We start from the raw sequence: 18,304 nt of genomic DNA on the forward strand, positions 1-18,304 counted from the left end.
TAAAAATAAAAGATTTGCTAAATCAAGTGGTGTGGTTGCCATGTTGGTCGTGAAAAAATTGGAGAACGTGGGAGTAGTCGAGTTTTGAAGGTCATCTAATTTAAAACCTTATCTAGTGCGTGAATGCCTTCTGACTGGTTTTCCAGGGTCTGCTTGGACTCCTTTCGCTCTGATGCATTAGGTGACAGAGGGCCCTTTGGGTACCAGACACTACCACTTCTGCATGGGACTTTCATACCTTTGTACCCTGTCTTCCTATAGCTTGCTTCCAAGCACAGGGTCCTCCTTCTCATCCCTATTCTCTATGAATCTCTTGAATAATTCTGTAACAGAATGGTAGTTTTTGAAATACTGCTACATTTTCCTTTTAAAGATTTTATTTATTTATTTTTTTTGAGAGTGAGTGAGAGAGCATGAATGGGGGAGAGGGGGAGGGTCAGACAGAGACGGAGAAGCCGACTTCCCCCTGAGCAGGGAGCCTGACACCAGGCTCGATCCCAGGACCCTGACACATGACCTGAGCCAAAGATGGAACGTTTCACCGACTGAGCCACCCAGGCACCCCTGCTATATTTTCCTTTTTGATAAATGAGGTCTTTTTCCAGCAGTCTTGTTCATATTAATGCTAGGCCGAGAGGCTGAGCTTAGCATCTCTGGGAAGAATAGTGTTAGGGACTGAATTGTGTCACTCCCCTCCCCAATTCCTATGTTGAAGTCCCAACCCCAGTGCCTCAGAATGTGACTGTATTTGGAGATAAGGTCTTTAAAGAGATGATTAAGTTGAAATGAGGTCTTTAAAGTAGGTTCTAATCCATTCCAACTCGTGTCCTTCAAAGAAGAAGGAATTTGGACACAGACACACACCAGGGACATGAGAGCCCAGAGGGACGACCATGCAAGAGGATAGCTGTCTTCACGCCAACAAAAGAGGCCTCGGAAGACAAAGCTACCGACATCTTGATCCTAGACTTGAACCTCCAGAAGTGTAAAAAAATTCATTTCTATTATTTGAGGGTTCCAGTCTATGGTATTTTGTTGGGGCAACCACCAACCCCCCCACCCTGTCCCAGCTAATGGCTCTTCCGGCAATGAAGAAAGAGAAAGACATGACCCCAGGGCAGCTGCTTTCAGCAGGGAAGATTGAAGTGAGTGTGTGTGTGTGTGTGTGTGTGTGTGTGTGTGTGTGTTGAGAGCCCACCGCAGCAAGCACCAGAGCAGGCAGAAACGTGTCAGGGGCTAGTGCTCTCAGCACCCCCCACCCTGTGCTCCCCAGCCCAGAGTTGGCTGCGATGGGAGCCCCTGAGGCGCGATGGAAGCATCCATAACGTTCTGTGGCGCAGGTGGGTTTACCATGAACTTTAACTTCAGGGTGTCCGACTTGCTGGAGCTTCCTCCATGCCTTAGCTGGGGCCCTAGCAAGGTATTCACTTGTCTTGTTTTGAACAAATTTGCAAAAAGATATTTTTAATTGCAACTGGTGAAAACTGACATCTTGTTCCACTCCAGTTTCTTCTCCATCACATGTATCCTCCTGTTGAGTTAGGTAGGAGAGCCGCCCAGCTGGAGGGAATTTGAGCTGGGGTTTTGGGTTTGTGGGACGTGCTTATATGGGTCGTAGTCAGCTCTGTGTCTGGTTATGCTGTGGCTAGTGGTGCTGGAGTAGGGATGCTTTGCAGGGAGGGGTATACCAGTAAATGTTGAGAACCAGATTGGTAATATTTGCTGATTTCTGTAGTATAAATACTCCCACCTATTTCGAGCTGTTGGTGTGTCATCCCTGTGTGCAGGATTGGAAAGAGCAGACACCATTATATTGACAGGATTAGAATACAATAGAAAATAGCGTCAAGAACATAGAGTAACATGTGTGAGTAGGAAATGATGAGTTTTGAGAGTGTGTGATCTTTGTTTTTAGGATTACTGATTTAATTGGAAGTTTTTATTATTTAATTTTGAATCATGGCCGTGATTAACAGCTGCCTCCCCAAGTTCCCGAAAAGCTGGCAGTTCTTGGGAGCCGGAAGGAGCGAGCTCCCTGACACGGCTGAGAGCCACGAGCTATCCTGTCCCCTACGGTGTTGATTCACCCTGTTTGATGATATGAAGGCTCAGGGCTAGAGTTAGGCATTTGATATGAGATATGTGAATAAGGGAGAAGATACTAGTTTTTTCAAATGTATGGAGCCAGAGGCCAGTGGGTGGAGAATTCTTTCCATCTTCAGGTATGTACGTTTTACACAAATAATTGGGTTCTCATCAAAGCCTCGTTAAAATCTATCAAGAACATGCTTGATAATGCAGGCCAGAGCATTCTAAATGCCCCATATATTTTAAAAGAAAATTTTGATGATGTATTAGTTCTCTGTGGCTGTGTAACAAATTACTCTGAAAATCCGTGGTTTAAAAACACACTCATTGGGGCGCTTGGGTGGCTCAGTTGGTTAAGCCACTGCCTTCGGCTCCGGTTATGATCCTGGAGTCCTGGGATCGAGTCCCATATGGGGCTTCCCCTGCTCTGCAGGGAGCCTGCTTTTCCCTCTCCCTCTGACTGCCACTCCCCCCACTTGTGCGTGCTCTCTCTCTCTCTGTCAAATAAATAAATAAAATCTTTAAAAAAAAAAAAAAGGGGGCGCCTGGGTGGCTCAGTGGGTTGAGACTCTGCCTTCGGCTTGGGTCATGATCCCGGGGTCCTGGGAACGAGCCCCGCATCGGGCTCTCTGCTCAGCAGGTAGCCTGCTTCCTTCTCTCTCTCTGCCTGCCTCTCTGCCTCTTGTGATCTCTATCAAATAAATAAATAAAAATCTTTTTAAAAATAAATAAATAAAACACACACATTTATTATTTCACGGGATATGTGGGTCCAGAATCTCGATGTGGCTTAGCCAGGTCTGCTGGCTCAGCGTCCGTCACAGGTGGCGATCAGGGTATTCGACAGGGCTGTATCTGGCTTGATGGGGGCTCAAATCAAGCTCACTCCTGTGGTAGTTGGCAGGATACAGTTCATCATAGGTTCTTGGACTGAGGATCTCAGTTCCTCACTGGCTAGTTCTTGGACCAATGGGGCTGTATAACCAGGGAGCTTGTAAGAACTGGAGAATCTCAGAGCCCACCTCAATCCTACTGAATCAGAATCTGCATTCTCATGTGCCCTTCAGGTGATGCAAGTGCATATTAAAGTTTGAGAAGTTCTGTATTCTGCTATATCACAGGGCTCTTGCCATCTACTTCACAGGAAAAACTGAAGTCCTTCAAAGAGCAGATAAGGCCTATGTGACCTGCCCCTACTCCCTTACCTCTCTCGTATCATCTCCTACAACGCTCCCTTTTGCTTTCTCCACCCCAGACACTTGGGTTCCTGGAGCTTACTGGGTATATTCCTGCCCCAGGGCCTTTGCACTGGCTATTCTCTCTGGAATGCTTCCCCTCAGTTCTCTACTTGACCATTCCCTTATCACTTTTCTGTCTTTAGTCATTTAATCACTTTTGCAGTAAGGTCTTCTCTGGTCACCCAAACCAAAACTGCCACACACCCAGGCATCCCTTGATCTTTCCCTCATTGACATTTCTTTAGATCTGACCACCTGGGATGTCAACCTCCTACGCTTGTATGTAAGTTCCACGAGGACAACTTTTTGTTTCACTTTTTCTTTTTAAGGTTCCTTTACTGCATGTCCAGCTCCTAGGAGAGGGTCTGAAGCATGGTAATACGGAGTTCTCTTGATCTAGCAGACTAGTAACCAGGAAGAAAGTCAAATTCATTGAGCCTACTGGCTCCTACTGATTCTAATTGCTCCCATTTCCTTTCTTGCTGAACTGATTTTTTAATTAAAGAAATAATGCATGCACATGGCAAAATTAGAATGATACAGAAAAGTATAGAATGAAAGTATAAAATGGAAAATAAACATTGTATTTCTTCCCCAGACGGTTCCCTGAGTCTCACTCCTCAGGAGCCTCCATCGTCAAGATTTCCTGTTTAAAATTTTTATGGTGGTTGTTAAATAGAATCTGAGATAATTTGCTTATACCTTTGTTTCTTGAGTTATCAGTGTAGAAAGGGTCTACTGATTGCTTGCTATGAAAAATGCAGAATCTAAAACATCTTATAATACCACCTACTTTCCCTGACCAGTTTTTGTTAGATTTATTGTTTTAGTTTGTTAGTTTTTGTATGGGCTATTTTACAACTTCAAATAAAATACGGAAACCTTTATTTCTGGATCTATCAGATTCAAGCAGATCCTCTTGACTCTGCTTTTCTTATCTGCCTCTTATTTCTTTATATGACTAATGTTACATTGCCAAGGTTTATAATATTTACATTCTGTTCTGTCATTATAGTGATGGTTTTTTTTATGCATTTTGACTATAGATTGATTCTAAGAATAAAAATCATTGAAAAAGCCATGACAATATTATAATTATTTAAATATTATTTACCGCTGAACCAACAAAGATTGGCTCTATAGAGAAGGAACATAATCCAATGTCACTAAACCTTTGAAGCTTAAAGAAAAATCACTTAAGCCTTAGTACCTAATGTATTCCCCTGCTTTCTTTTCATCTCCCTTTACTTCTAGGTCATCCCCAGCTACCACTGTGTCTGGTATTTTAAGCCACTTTATTTCTTGGAGTCTGATTTTATTTTTCTGGAAGCTCTAAGTTATTTTGAAAGCGACTCAAATACCTTTTTCATGTAGGGTAGGCGTCAAGTAAATTTTCTAAATTCTCACAAGTCCAAAAACATCTCTGTTTGCCCTTCTACTTAGTCGACAGTTTGGCTAAATAGAGAATGTTAGGTTCAAAATCTTTGCTTCTCCAAACTTGGAAACAGGGCTGCCTCCATTGGCATGGGACCTGTGCTCTCCAAGAAAGAAAATAGCATGAAGTACATAGGCCTTGGAAACTGGGAAGGATCAGGAAATAAAGGAAGTGCTTAGAAGAGCCCTGTGCCTAAAAATACCCTCTACCCCTAACCTCCCCCCACCACCCCGCTTTGGCTTAAGACTTTATGGTTGCCATCTTGAAATTCTTGATAATTTTTCATCATGATGTCCCACGTTTTCATTGTCACTGAGCCCTGCAAGTTATGAAGCTGGCCTTGCTTAGAAGACGTTCAAGCATCTAGCAATGTTGCTAAGTCTGAAGTCAACTGATTCTCACTCCTTGGTAGGTGATGCACTTTCTCTTTCTGGAAACTTCCCACATACACACGTAAATCATTTAATCTGACTTTTATTCAGGGTTTTCACTGACATGCACCTAGTTCTGGATCTTATTACACGGCACTGGTTTGGCATCCTCTGGGCCCCTTCGCTCTGAAATTGTTCATTCTTCAACTTAGGGAATTTTTTCCTTGTTGTTTCTCTGAATTTTTTCCCCTTTTCTGTTTTCTTTCCTTGAGGAGCTTCCATTGGATGACGATAGGACTTCCTTCATCTTCTGTCTTATTTTTCCTCACATATCTTCGATTTCTCCGACTTTTGTATCATGTTCTGAGTGATGTCCTTAGGTTTATCTTCCAGATCACTGATTTGGCCTTTAGCTTTGTTCATTGGTTATTCTGCTCATTCACTTTTTTTTTTTTTTTTTAAGCTTGGGTAGTTGTATTTTTTAGGGTCCTCAAACTCTAGGAGGACCTACGCTCCTTTTTCATAGCTATCTGCTCTTGTTGCTTGGAATATTCTCTCAAGTTTATCTTTGAGGCTAGAATTAAGAAAAAAAGAAATACTTCCCTTATGTTCCTGAATTACACTTCTTTTAGGGTGAGCTGTTTTTGCATGTGTTTTTCATGCTAATCCTTCTCTTGCAGCTGTTGATTTTCCTCACGTGCCTTTTTATCCCTTCACGTTTGTAATACATGTTCCTGTTTCTTGGTGTGTGGCTGCCTTGGGCTTTTTCTGTGGTTTATTGACATTGTTCTTTCCTGCACGGGAGCCTTGACTGTGGCTTTTAGGTCAGTGGGTGAGGAGCGTTTACAGGCTTTCTCCTGGTCAGGGATGTGGGGCTCGGGCCAACAGGCTGGGGACCTCTCCAATGATCAAAGTAAGAAAGGCCCTATTCTGTGAAAATAACACTTTAGTGTGTATCTGTCCTTGTCCTTTACTCCTCCTTCTTCTCTTCCTTCTTTTTCCTAGCAGCTGTTGTGGAGGCCTGGAGTTAGCCTAAATTCTGCTGCATTTCCATCCCACCCCTCGGTCCCCTTATTAAGAGCCTTCCTTGGGCACACTGCCTGTTTTCTTTAGAGAGCCCTTGTAGCTGCAGCCTGGATCCTGGTGCTCAGTGGGGTCCCAGACCACCAGCAGCAGCATCACCTGAAACTTGTGCAAAAGGCAAATTCTTTGCTGAGCACCCCAGACCTACTGAAACGTGGGGGCGTGGGTGGGGGTGGGATGGGGCTCAGGTATCTAGGTTTTAACAAGCCCCAAAACAAGCGCCATAGTTTGCCACCTCTTGGCTTAGGGCAACGCCACTGCTGTGAGCCGCTCTGTTTCGGGGGAGGAGAGGAGAGGGTTGTACACCTGCTCCGGCTGGTTCCCAGTTTCTTCAATGAGTTACTCTGCTGATTGTGCCCTGGCTCACTCCTTTTCTTTCAATGCATTGACTCGTGACTCACAGTTACTTTTGGTATGGTTTCCTTTCTCTTTTTCAGTCAGATCCCATCTGCTTTTAAAAAATTAGCCATTTCGTCATAATGATGTAAGTAATAAATCAAATAGTACAAAATGACTTGCGATGAAAAAAGCAATCTTCTGCCCACATCACTACACCCCCCCAACCCACGCCACCCAAACCCATTCTGTAACTGGCAACCGCTTCCAACTCTTTCAGCCACTTTATGTTATTTCACTCCATATTTCTTTTTTTAAAAAACTTTATTTATTTATTTGACAGAGAAATCACAAGTAGGCAGAGAGGCAGGCAGAGGGAGGGGGGGAAGCAGGCTCCCTGCTGAGCAGAAAGCCGGATGCGGGGCTCGATCCCAGGACACTGAGATCATGACCTGAGCTGAGGGCAGAGACTTAACCCACTGAGCCACCCAGGTGCCCCTCACTCCATATTTCTAAATAACATACTTATGTGACTACTTCTCAAGTTATCAACTTTGGGTGTTATGCATTGATTTTCTGTTACTGTTATTGAGCATTTTATCTCTTCCCCTTTCCACCCTTTCTTCTCCTCGGCCTATCTTCTAAGCACACTTATATTACTATTTTTAAAAAATCAATAGCCAAAAAAAGAAAAAAAATACAATAGCCATAGTTTAAGTAGCCCCATAGTGTACTCTGTTCTTTTCCCACAATTTGAGTTTATCCGAAAGTTAAAACCAACTCATTTTTGAATCTGCTTACTTTTCTAAGGGCTTATTTATTAATCCCCCCCCATGCTCCATTTTGTCACATTCTCATCAGCTATATTTTGTTTGTTTGTTTAAAATGCCATTTCCAACAGTCTGTCAGTGCCATTGTTTTTTAATCCCTGGAGACCTTCGTCTTTCTTTTTTTTTTTTTTTAAGATTTTATTTATTTATTTGACAGACAGAGATCACAAGCAGGCAGAGAGGCCGGCAGAGAGAGAGAGAGAGGGAAGCAGGCTCTCCGCCGAGCAGAGAGCACAATTCGAGGCTCGATCCCAGGACCCTGAGATCATGACCCGAGCCGAAGGCGGAGGCTTGACCCACGGAGCCACCCAGGCGTCCCTCCCTGGAGGCCTTCGTCTTGAAGCTCGCTGTGGGACTCCCTGTCTGTCAGGTTGCTCCCGGGCCTTCTGCTCAGCTGCAGTCCTGGGGTTTCCCTCAGCTGTTCTCCCACGTTGGAATCTTAGCAGGAAGTACTTAAGCAGGTCAGCATCAAGTCATCCTTCCTTGAATTGTGTGTGAAATTCCGGGCCTTCTGGCCTTGTCCCTGTGATTAGGTCACACTTGGTAAATCGAAGACAACAACGAAGGCCTAGTACCTCACTTTGTTCTTATCAGTCTCCTTGCCCAGGGAAGGCCACCCTCCCCACAAACTCCAGGGCCAAGAAGGGGGCTCTCATAGCTGCTCACAGACTTCCTTGACGCCATTGGGCACCTCTGATTCTGGACTTTGCTATCCCTTAGGTGTGGTACAATCTTTAGCCATCTTGAGCCTGTAGAGGAAGAGACGGTGCAGGCGTCCGGACCCGGGGTAGAACCTCACCTGCTCCTCTCGCTTGCCGCCTCCCTTCACCTGCCAGTCAAGTCTTATTTCCCACATTAGAGAAGTCCAGGGGTCACACTACTCTCATGGAGAGTGTCGAAGAGATTAAACGAGAGTGTATTTACAAAGCATCTGGGGTAGCTGCCACACAGAAATACCAGGTCTGTTCTCCATGCCTTATGACCTTACCTCTGATCCCACCACGAACTGGTGCTCAGTGGGGTCCCAGACCACCAGCAGCAGCATCACCTGAAACTTCTGCAAAAGGCAAATTCTTTGCTGAGCCCCCCCCAATGCTGTCTTTGCATTGTCACCTGGCCTTACTGGCCTTACTGCTTCCTTCGGACAAACTGACCCTCTGTGCACCTGTCACTGGATCTGTCTCTGGCACCACCTGCTCTGCTTCTCTCATACTCGGATGGTTCCCTTTGGGCCACTCAGGAAGCTAAGTCGAGTTTTAAATGGAGAACCTGTGTAGTCTTCCCAGTCCTGCTACAAATAAGTGGGTCAAATCAATACTTAATCCCATTGGCCATCTTCTTTGGCAGAGACTGTTTTCTAGTTCAAAGACATCTTCTGATAAGAAGGATGAAAATGAAATAGATATTGAGCAATTTTGCTTTATCATCTGCAATATTACACCCTCAGCCCCAAGTATCATGCCTACACCTGCCTTGTTCTTTTTCTCACTCTAAATATAGATTAAAGGTCCTTTTTGTTGTCCTTATTATTTTTTTAAGATTTTATTTATTTATTTGACAGACAGAGATCACAAGTAGGCAGAGAGGCAAGCGGAGAGAGAGAGGGGGAAGCAGGCTCCCCGCCAAGCAGAGAGCCCAACACGGGGCTCAATCCCAGGACCCTGAGATCACGACCTGAGCTGAAGGCAGAGGCTCAACCCACAGAGCCACCCAGGCGCCTCTGTCCTTAGCTTATTTTGGCAAGGCCTAACTCATCCTGTGCTTTAATCTTCCTCACACCTTTTATACACATCTGTGCTGCTTTTTTGTGTTTGTTCTTGACTGAATGTCCCTTTGTCCAAGTTCTCTGAAAATCTTGGCTTTGCAGGGCTCCTTGTGTATGTACACACGATTAGCCCTTTGCTCACTATCCTTACTCCTATAAATTATAAGTACTTAAAAGCAGGAGCCTTTTGTATATTTCATTTTTCTCCTTGACATCCAGCATAGTACCTTTCCATGAAGCAGACTTCAGTATAATCTTACTAACCCAACTTGTTTTTGTTATTATATGCTAAGGTAATTCTTAGTGCTTCTGTTAAAAGCATCTTTATTTATTTATTTATTTTTAAAGATTTTATTTATTTATCTGACAGAGATCACAAGTAGGCAGAGAAGTAGGCAGAGAGAGAGAGAGGAGGAAGCAGGATCCCTACTGAGCAGAGATCCCGATGCGGGGCTCGATCCCAGGACACTGAGATCACGACCTGAGCTGAAGGCAGAGGCTTTAACCCACTGAGCCGCCCAGGGGCCCCTTAAAAGCATCTTTAAAGCCATTCTTTCTCAAACGTATGGAAATGCAAACTTATTTCCCATAACTGGCCTTAAATATTAAGGCTGACTATACATTAATTACTATTTTTAAGATTTTTATTTTATTTTATTTTATTTTTCTGACAGAGATCACAAGTAGGCAGAGAGGCAGGCAGAGAGAGAGGGGGAAGCAGGCTCCCCGCCAAGCAGAGAGCCCAACACGGGGCTCGATCCCAGGACCCCGAGATCATTACCTGAGCCGAAGGTAGAGGCCCCAACCCCTTGAGCCACTCAGGCACCCCCATTAATTACTATTTTTATGTACTTCGGCAAAAGAGAGCTGGGAATTCTGAATTCTGTCTCCTATTATGAAGAAAGATACTCAGTGGTATAGTACAACCTTGGAGCAATAAAAAAACAAAAGTAAAACTTCAGTTTTGGTTTTAATGATAATTTCTCACTAAGGACCTAGAGAGGAATAAATCTGTGGGGGTAATAAACTCAAGAGGCAGGAGTCACAATTTAACTACATTTACAGACTTAATAGGTTATAACTTAGTTATGCCTAGGCCATAGGTCATATGTGAGGAATTTAAAGACAATGAATAATATCGGAACTTTTTACATACATATTTAATGCTGTGATTTTCAGGTCACAAAAGAATTACTTGTCATTTGGGTTCAATTTGAAAGACATTCTTCAATTTTGGAAATATTTATAGGTTATGAGGAGTGCCTACTGATTGTTATACTCAGAAATGAGGATGAATCACCCCTAAACTAAGAATGGAAACAAAATTTATTAAGACTTTGTCAATAATTTTGTATTACAATGTTTATTCAATTTTTCTTCATATTTGCAGTTTTGCTAAACATATTGCCTGAAGTGCTTCATAAGTGTTTGTGACTGTGGATACACTGGTGATTTTTGCCACTGTCTCTCATTCAGTCCTCTTCATTTATTTATTTTTTATTTTAATTTTTAAAAAGATTTTATTTATTTATTTGAGACAGTGAGAGAGATCACTAGTGGCTGGGGGGGTGAGTGGCAGGCAGAGGGAGAGTGAGAAGCAGACTCCCTGCTGAGCGGGGAACCTGATGAGGGACTCGGTCCCAGGACCAAGAGATCATGATCTGAGCTGAAGGTGGATGCTTAACCCACTGAGCCCCCTAGGCACCCTTCATTCAGATTCCTTTAAAGATACACACCCCATGGGGCGCCTGGGTGGCTCAGCAGGTTAAGCCTCTGCTTTCAGCTCAGGTCATGATCTCAGGGTCCTGGGATGGAGCCCCGCATTGGGCTCTCTGCTCAGCGGGGAGCCTGCTTCTCCCTCTCTCTCTCTCTGCCTGCCTCTCTGCCTGCTTGTGATCTCTCTCTCTTTCTGTCAAATAAATAAATAAGTAAAATCTTAAAAAAAAAAAAAAAAGGTACACACCCCAACTCATTTACTAGTAAGCACTACCTTGATTATTTAGTTTGCCTTTTATAACCTGAAAACTTAAATATATATGTGTATACGTATGTATAAAATATATAGTCACACACACATCATACATGTATATACATACTAGTATATACATAAGTATATATACTTGATATATACGTATAGTATCTATGTAGGTATATATGTGTTGATATGTAAAGTATACTTATATACTCATATATGTGTGTATATATGTATATACATCCATATGTAGCTACTGGATATATATGTCTACATGAGGGGAGAATAAAACTTCCTTATACTTCTTGGAAAGTAAAATTTTTAATATTTCAGAAATAGGGATGGTGAAGGACATAGAACTTTCAGTGTTCGCCTTGTAGAACTACACATGCCCTGATCTACTCCAGTCTGGATTAGCTGTCCCTCTTACGTGCTGCCACAACTTTTTGTGTTTTTCTCCACCACCACACTTACCATATTGGGTTATGGTTTTATATTTACTTGTCTATCTCTTTGGCGGTGAGATCCCACTGAGGATAGAGGATGTGTCTTTTATTCCTGTATTCTTAGCAACTACCAGATGTATGTAGTAGCCACTCAGTAATGACAAATAAGTGGACGGATAAATAAGTTACTTTACTTTTAAATTTAGCCAATCCCTCAGGCTCGTATGCTACCCATATAGACACAGGCCTCCATACTTTTCCAGATTTAATCATAAATAATATGTTGCTCATCCCACCAGGCATACCTTCTCAAACTGCATCCAAGTACCCCAGAATTCAGAATGGGAAACCATGACCTAGTGCCCTGCACAACTATTTTTAAGCAGCTAGGTTGGCATTAGAAACATGGAGGCTTTGTAGATAATGTACACAACAGTGTTTTGGTAGGCCAAAGTAATATACAAATTCCAAGCATTTGTAATTATGGATTAGCCCTAAGCTCTAGGAACCTGAAAGATAAAGATTTTTTGTTTAATTCTTGAATAAACTTTATCTTTTAGAACAGTTTTAAGTTTACAGAAAAATTGAGTAGTACAGAGTTCCCATATGGCAGTACCAAGTCTTACCTATTATTAGCATCCTACATTTGTCTGGTACATTTGTTACAATTAATGAACTGATATTGATACATTATCTTTAAAGCCCATGGTTTATAGAAATTTCTTTGTTTTTCTTTAAAGATTTTATGTATTTATTTATTAGGAAGAAAGAGAGTGAGAGCACTATCAGGGAGGGTTGGGGGAGGAGCAGGGGGAGAGGAAGAGAGAGGATCCCAAGCAGAACTCCTCCCTGACTGCAGAGCCCAGTGTGGGGGTCCGTCCCAGGATCCCGAGATCATGACCTGAGTTGAAATCAAGAGTCAAAAGCCCAACTGACTGAGCCACCCAGGTGCCCCCAGATTTCTTTAGTTTTAACCTAATATGTTTGTCTCCCCAACCCCGGATCCAGTCTACGGTACCACATTATATTTAGTTGTCATGTCTCCTTGGGATCCTCTTGGCTGTGACAGTTTCTCAGCTGTCCTTGTATTCATGATCTTGGCCATTTTGGGTATACCAGTCAGGAACTTTGTAGAACGTCCCTCCATAAGAATTTGATGGTTTTCTCATGGTTAGACGGGGGAGTTTTTTCTAAGGAGACACAATCTAACATGGTGGTTATCAACTCTATTCTGCTTCTGCATTGGGCACATGTGTGGCACACACCCATGAGTAACATCTCCCATTAGATGACAGATGGAGGGGTGGAGGCACACTGTTAATACACTTAGGAAAATTGCTGGATGTGTATATAGATAGTCTAAAAATGTGTTCCTCCCTGTTACTATTTAGAAGGGCCATATTTGGCTTTTAGATCTTAACAAAATAACGATCCCATAGTACTTTGATCTCTGAAAGACAGGTGTAACTCTAGAAGGCATTATAATAAACTGTAGAGAGATTCAGAATAGGAAATCATTGATTACATAAATAACATTTAACTTCTGAACAGACTCAAGAAAGAGGCTGTATTTTTAAACTTATGAAAAATTACAAAAAGTTGAAAGATGAATGCAATGAATACTTGTGCACACACCATCCCCTGGATATGATAAATTGTTAATGTTATTGTATTGTCTTCATTCACCTCCAACCTTCTCCCGCCCCCCTTTTTTTTTTTTTTTTTTTAAGAGACAGAGAGTGTGAGCTTGGGTGGTGGAGGAGGGACAGAGAGAGAGAGAGAGGGAGAAGGAATCTCAGGGAGGCTCCATGCCTAGTGTTGAGCCTGAAGTGGGGCTTGATTATGACCTGAGCTGAAATCAAGAGTCAGACCTTAACTGACTGAGCCACTAGGCGCCCTTTCCTAAATCTTTTGAAGCAAGTGCTGACATTATAACGCTTCACTTTTTAAGAATAAATCTATTTATTTATTTAGAGAGAACTAGCAAGTATGCAAACAGAGGGGAGGAGCAGAGGGAGAGAGAGAAATAGACTCCTGGTTGAATGAAGAGCCTGACCTGGGGCTCGATCTCACAAATGCCAGATCACAACTTGAGCTGAAACCAAGAGTTGTACACTCAACCAAAGGAGCCACCCAGGCGCCCCTATTTATTTATTTTTTAAAATAATGCTTCGGGGGCGCCTGGGTGGCTCAGTGGGTTAAAGCCTCTGTCTTCAGCTCAGGTCATGATCCCAGGGTCCTGGGATTGGGCCCTGTATTGGGCTCTCTGCTTTCTGGGGAGCCTGCTTCCTCCTCTCTCTCTTTGCCTGCCTCTCTGCCTACCTGTGATCTCTTTCTGTCAAATAAATAAATAAAATATTTTTTTAAAAAAATGCTTCATTTTGGGGGGGGGGTGCCTGAGTGGCTCAGTGGGTTAAAGCCTCTGCCTTCGGCTCGGGTCATGATCTCAGGGTCCTGGGATCGAGCCCCAAATTGGGCTCTCTGCTCAGCAGGGCGCCTGCTTCCCTTCCTCTCTCTCTGCCTGCCTCTCTGCCTACTTGTGATCTCTGTCAAATAAATAAAAATCTTAAAAATAAATAAATAAATAAATAAATAAATAAATAATGCTTCATTTTGGGATGCCTAGGTGGCGCAGTTGGTTAGGCGTCCACCTGCGGCTCAGGTCATGATCTCAAGGTCCTGGGATGGAGACCCATGTCAGGCTCCCTGCTTGCAGGGAGAAGGGAGAGCCTGGAGAAAGGAGCCCGCATTTCCCCCCACCCGTGTTTGTGCTCTCTCTTGCTATCTCTCTCAGATAAATAAATAAAGTCTTAAAAAAATTAAAACCTCAACATACATCTCCTAAAAATGAGGACATTCTTCTATAAAACCACACTATTGTATCACACCAAAGAAAATGAATGTTCCCTTATCATCATCTAATACCGGGGTTATGTTAAAATTTCCCCAGTTTTCCCCCAAACTATCTTTTATAGCTACTTTTTTTTGATTGGGATCAAATTGAATTGTATTTGGTTCTTTTCTTTCTTTTTTCTTTTTAAGATTTTATTTATTTATTTGTTTGAGAGAGAGAAAGGAAGGGCAGAGGGGGAGGGAGAGGAAATCTCAAGCAGACTCTCCATTGAGGACAAAGCCCAACACGGGGCTTGATCTCAGGACCCTGAGATCATGACCTGAGCCTAAACCAAGAGTTGGACACTCAACCGACTGAGCCACTCAGGCGCCTCTTGGTTATTTTCTTAAGACTTTTATCTATAACAGTGCTCCTTTACTCCTGTCTTTTTTCTTTTCTTTCTTTTTTTTTTAATGACAACTTTTTAAAGAAACTGAGCCATTTTTCTTGTAGAGTGTTTCACATTTTGGATGGGTCTGAATTACCTATGGCATCATGCAACTTGTTACTCTATTTCCCGAATGTCCTGTAAGCTGGAAGTTCAGTCCAAAGGCTTAATTGCATTCCAGTTAAATACTTTTCGCAAGAATACTTCATAAGTGATGCTGTGTACTTTATACTATATTCCTCAGGCTACATTTTTCCTTCACTTTCTTTACTAATGTCACTTACCTGGTTTGTCTTCATTTATACTACTTTCTCATCCCTGTTTTATACTCAGATATGCATTTTGATCAAATATGTTTAACACAATGAGTCCTCCTTTAATAATATCCTAATCTTTGGCTGTCAGTTTAGAATTTTCCCTAGCTTCTGGAGCAGAAGCAAAGAATAGGCTGACTATGATAAAGCTGCTGAGTTTCATGTGTTGGGGGTTCTTGTCTTCTCTCCTGGGACTATGCTCTCCTTCCCAGCACCGGCAATGCACTACGTCTTCAAAATCTGCTCTCCGAGTGATGTTTTCTGTTTAGACATCTTCTTTCCTCTTTTGCTCTCTCAAAATTTCTGTCTTCTCACTATAACTTTAGGCAGGTTGTTCCTTTCTTACTCTCATTAATCTGATGAACAGACTATTGTCAAAATCAAGTAGTACAAAGTGCTCTCTATAAGAGCAAATCGCAGGGTGCCTGGGTGGCTCAGTGGGTTAAAGCCTCTGCTTTCAGCTCGGGTCATGATCCCAAGGTCCTGGGATTGAGCCCCGCATCGGGCTCTCTGCTCAGCGGGGAGCCTGCTTCCCTTCCTCTCTCTCTGCCTGCCTCTCTGCCTACTTGTGATCTCTCTCTCTCTCTCTCTGTCAAATAAATAAAATCTTAAAAAAAAAAAGAGCAAATCCCTATCATTTAACACGTCAGTGGCTCAATGTGTGTTCCCAAAATAGGTTTCTTCCATGGGACATTAATGTCTATTATGCAAAACAAAATAAAACAAAAGAACCCCAACAACTTAAGAGGTCAAATGGATTTGGGAGAAGCTGAGCCAAAGTTACACAGGTTTTAGGTTTGTTTGTTTAATGTAGCCGTGTCCAAACTTATTTGACTATGAGAGCCGGCAGTCTCTAGAATCTTTTAGTGTTACTGTTTCCCAGGAATTACCATCAGTGGGCTACATCTCACACCTTATACCTGCATTTGCTCAGGAGCCTTGAAGATAGAAGACCCTACATACACCTACCTTTAAGGGATGACTCTGTACATGAGACTTTATGCACCTTGGCAAGCTGATGAAGAAAACCACTTGAGATAGGTTATTTCTTTCAGGATCCCCAAATAAACTGCATAGGAAAATGGTTTCTTAACTTCATCACCACAGAAGCATCCAGAGCTACTGCTAAATGTTCTACTAATATCCCTTCTTTAGTTAAAATTTTTTCTAATTATTCATGTTTTTCCTGTAAGTATGTAAAGCTTGTTGGAAACAGGCTCTTTCAGTTCCTGAATTTGGTAGAAGGAAACTAATTATTCCCTTGGAGAAAAAAAGAAGTATAGGCACTGACTGAAAATCTGAGTAACACCAAGTAATATGTAAATTAAATTATATATACATATATATACATATATGTGTATATATACATGTGTGTACACACACACACACACACACACACATATTAGTCAGAGGCCTGGGGTGGGTTTTGAACAGGTTGTGAAGAAAAAGGGAGAGAATAGCAGACATGGTCGTGGAGATAGACAAGTATTGGTAGCAGTAGGAAGCAGAGTGGTTAAGTTGGAGAATATATTTCTTTTCAGAGATATGAGGGCTTAAGGACAAGTGCAGTGTTAAAAACAGCCAACAGAGCAGCTTAGATTAGATATGAGAATTAAAGATCTACTGCAGGTACTAGAGCACTTGCAGAGGAGAAAGGCAGAGGGAGCCGTACAGCCATTGCCAACCAATGCTGGCAGGAGCTGGCTGTCTTTGAGATATTTTCTTTCTGAAATTCTCTCCCCCTGTTTTTGGGATAATGCTCTCCTAGGCTTTTCTTCTAATTCTCTAGATGCTCTTCAGTGCTATTATTGTTAATAAACAAGTAAAATAATTATTCATAATTATAGCTAACAGCTATGTGGTTATTATGTACTAAGAATTGTGGCCAGCATTTTGTTATCTCCCTTAATGAACCCAACCCTGTGAGGTAGTTATTCTTATCATCCCCATTGAAATGAGAAACTAAAACCTAATAGTAAGTTGTCACGAGATATTAGATTGTGGAATCCAAGCATATGTTCTTAATTACTATGCATGAAGCTTGTAACTAAAATTTTGGGATTATTTTTTCAGACTTCTAGCCTTCATCCTTTTCTTCTCAAGTTTCAGTCTTTGTATTTACAATTTCTTTAACCTTTTCCCTACAGATTTGTATGCCTTATCGTGTTTTTATTCTTGCTGATTTCTTGATGTACCTTTAAAACGTTCGTTTCCAAACTAGAGACTCATCTAATTAGAACAGGAAGAAACACACAGAAGTGATGGTAGTATGCTTTTCATTGGATCCAATGCTTTTCATTTGATTTGTCCCATTACTGATGGCACTTGAACACTTGATTAAGATGGTGTTCGCCAGACTCTCCCCGCTATAAAATTACCCTAATTCCCTTTGTCATGAGTAAGAACTTTATGGGGAGTTAATTTGAAAGTATGTAATTATTCCAGTCTTTTTCAAATTTTCAGTTTATGTTTATTTACATTTGTCTGGTTTCCTGTGCTATTCAGTGGGTTACAATATATTATCATTTTTTATTCTGAAGGTCAGTTTGTCAAAGATTTGGCCAGTGGGACACAAGTTGGCCTGTGTCCTTTTGACATGCCCCCATCATTCTTTAAGCATGTCCTTATTTTCTGGCACAACTAGAGGCTCCAGGCTCAACCTGTACTTCTCTTCTCCAGCCTGGAAATCAGCCATTTCGCCAAAAAGAAAAATGAGAATGGTATTGAGAAGCCAAGATCTGGGCTAGATGAATTCATTGTTTTGTTTTGTCACTACTCCCAGAATCTCAGTGTACAGCGTATATATGTACTTACACACCGATGTAAATATTGATACCTCCATTATCAGTCCACTACCAAAAGTTTCATTCTACTTTCTTTCTGTTGTAACTCTTTCTCAACAGTAAGAAATTTGATTCCCATTTTCCTTACTTATTGGATGGTACTCTTGTACATAACCAATCTCTCGCCACTGATACTGTCCCCTCCCCTGCTTGATTGCCCTCTTCACCTACCCATGCTGACTTCCCAAGGCCAGATGGCTAATCCAGCAAGGTAAGGAGAGCCCTCTACCAGGCCACTTCCCTGTGTGGATGCCCTTCTCAGCCCAAGTCCAACATGACAGCTTTGGCTGCCTCCCCTTCCC

The sequence above is a fragment of the Enhydra lutris genome, unplaced genomic scaffold (genome assembly GCF_002288905.1).
Source record: "Enhydra lutris kenyoni isolate GAN:26980312 unplaced genomic scaffold, ASM228890v2 scaffoldscaffold27, whole genome shotgun sequence".
NCBI lineage: Eukaryota > Metazoa > Chordata > Mammalia > Carnivora > Mustelidae > Enhydra > Enhydra lutris.